This window comes from Rattus norvegicus, chromosome 1 (genome assembly GCF_021556685.1).
Source record: "Rattus norvegicus strain SHRSP/BbbUtx chromosome 1, alternate assembly SHRSP_T2T, whole genome shotgun sequence".
Lineage (NCBI taxonomy): Eukaryota > Metazoa > Chordata > Mammalia > Rodentia > Muridae > Rattus > Rattus norvegicus.
Window position 1 is genome coordinate 231572291 of NC_141534.1, and position 2804 is coordinate 231575094.

Consider the following 2804-nt stretch of genomic DNA (forward strand, 5'->3'; position numbering starts at 1 on the left):
TTGAATGCTCGGCCTATAAGAAACAGCACTATTAGGGGGTGTGACCTTGTTGAAGTAGGCGTGGCCTTGTTGGAATGGGTGTGGCCTTGTTGGAGGAAGTATGTCACTGTGGGGTGCAGGCTACTCCCAGTGTTGCGCACAGTCTCCTTCTGCTGCCTATAGATCAAGGTGTAGAACTATCAGTCCCTCCAGCACCAGTCTTTCTACACACTGCCATGCTTCCCGCCATGATAGTAATGGACTAAACCTTTGAATCTGTAAGCCAGCCACAATTAAGTATGTTTCTTTATAAGAGTTGCCTTGGTCATAGGGTCACTTCACAGCAATAAAACCACGACTAACACACATTTAGAGATAGCTGTGCTTTTGTAAATTACAATACAGAAAGAACTTAAATCAGACATGTATCAACAAGTAAAAGTTCAGGAATTTGAAGGCTCTGACTTCTTCTTGCCCACTCAACAGAAGCCCACCTTATCCTGTCTCTCCTCCTTGGCCGGACTTCTACCTGAATCCTTCTCCTTCTTAAAGGTGTCTGCCCATGTTTCTGTAATTCCTTCCTGTTGCTCAGTAGCTAGGGACTTAGGACAGTTATTCACCGAGCAAGCTGTGTATCATCTTAGGTACTGGATCTGAGTCACCAGCCTGGTCTGTGACTACCTTGCTGGCTGACTCCACCCATGACCCCAGGTTGTTTCTGTGAAATTCTTAGCTAAGTGCTAGCATTGGAAACAAACATAACAGTCTACATCTGACTTGTTTGGTCACAGAGATTTCTTAGAGTTCTTAAGACCAAAAAGTCTTGCTTCTTAAAGGGTGACATGGTGGCAAATTACATGTACATATGAAACCATCCATTTCCCTTGAATTCATTTATTTTTAAGCTCTTTGTTGTTGTTTAGTTTTTTACTTTTTTTCTTCTTTTTTTTGTTTTTGAGACAGCATCTGTCTATTTACCTGTGGCTGGAGCTCTCTCTGTGTACCAGGCTAGTCTTGAACTCACAAAGATCCACCCCCCTTTGCCTCCCAAGTGCTTGCATTAAAAGATTTGAATGCAATTTTTGATTTACACACACAATAAAGACTCTTGGTCTTTTAGTCTTAAAAGTTATTTTTATATTGATCATATCTTTTTTATTTTAAGATTTATTTATTTATTATAAATAAGTACACCGTAGTTATCTTCAGACGCATCAGATCTCATTACAGATGGTTGTGGACCACCATGTGGTTGCTGAGTTTTGAACTCAGGATCTCTGGAAGAGCATTCAGTGCTTTTAACCACTGAGCCATCTCTCCACCCCCTGATCATATCTTAAATGTGCCAAAATTTCTCCGACTGGGCAAAAGGTCATCGTGCTACTTATTGTTTTTTAAAAAAATAAATGTTGTAATTATATATGTACAGAAAACTTAGCAATGTACATTTAACCCAGCAGGTTCTTTAGCCTTTGCTTTTTCCAGCTTGGAAATACGAGCCACAAACTTAGGACTCAGGACGTTGCCTCTCCAGTAATGACATATCTCATCATATCTGCCCTTGTAATTAGTCCAAATAGCTTCCACCTGCTTAGCCAGAGTACCCTTGTCTTCCTAGCTCACCTTTGTGAAGCCAACAGTGGTGCACGTCTTCCTGTGGACCAGGCGTCCCAGCCTGACCTTTCCCTTGATAATGCAATCGGGGACCCTCATCTTTCAATACAGGGCAGATAGGAAAACCATCAACTCAGTGGGGTCTATGTTATGGGCGATCACCACCAGCTGCACTTTCTTGTTCTCCACTGAGGTGGTGACTGTGTTGAGCCCTGCTGGGAGGACAGGCGGTCTCTCAGTTGGGACGTCCCCTTTGCTAGCAGCCATCTTCTCAGCACCGGCCAGCAGCCTTTGCTTCTTCTCCTGCTTTGTCTCTGGCCTGTACTTGTGGGCAAGCTTAAGCAACTGAGTCGCTGTTTGCCTGTCCAGGGCCTGGGTGAACTGGTTAATGGCAGGAGGTACTTTGAGCCGCTTATAGAGTATGGATGGCTCTTTGCCACTGCAGCCTGAGGTAGAGGGGCCATTTGATGAAGCGCCCATGAGATCTGTTTTGGGCTGAATGTCTTGCCCAATGATGCAGTTCTTGGACTTTTTTCTCAAACTACTAGCAAAATACTCATAGACATAAAAATGATCACACGGCCTACACAATAATCGATACGTGTCTTATTACCATTTTTTCTTTTGGGAAAAAAATCAGTCCGTCACTGATCCAGCTAAGACAAAATACAATCCATTACTGAGTGTGTGTGTGTGTATATTCACATGTGAAGGTCGTTGTCAGTTCTCTGCTTCTGCCCACAGGGATTAAACTCAGGTCTTCCGGTACTTTAGCTGCTTAACCATGTCTCCAGTATCATAGTCATTAATTATTACAGAAACAAACATTGTATAGAGCCTTTACATTGCATTTTTAACTGATTCGTCCAAAATATAACTTGATAATCCTTTTGGTTGACAATTTCAAAAACGACTTTTAAATACTGAATTGGTTTGGCCTAATCTTTGAAATGTAGGGAGGACTGAAAATCAAGGAACACGATGCAAATATCAAATCAGATCCAAAGGATATCAAAATCCAGCAATGGCCTTGATGACGTGCCTCCCTTCTTGTTCTCCCTTAGGGAGTACAGAGAGACAAAGACGAGCTATCTATGGCAGGATAACAACACCAGAAGCAACCCAGCCATTTTAATTCTACCTTCATCACATGATAACTATTCTTGGTTGTCAACTTGACTGTATGTACAATGAATTATAATCCAGAAATG

At 42.2% G+C, this 2804-nt stretch overlaps 1 pseudogene; it reads right to left on the reverse strand.

Annotated features, from left to right (window-relative positions):
- Nucleotides 1-1413: 1413 nt before the first annotated feature.
- Nucleotides 1414-2379, reverse strand: LOC148007878 (large ribosomal subunit protein eL8 pseudogene; annotated as a pseudogene).
- Nucleotides 2380-2804: the final 425 nt, after the last annotated feature.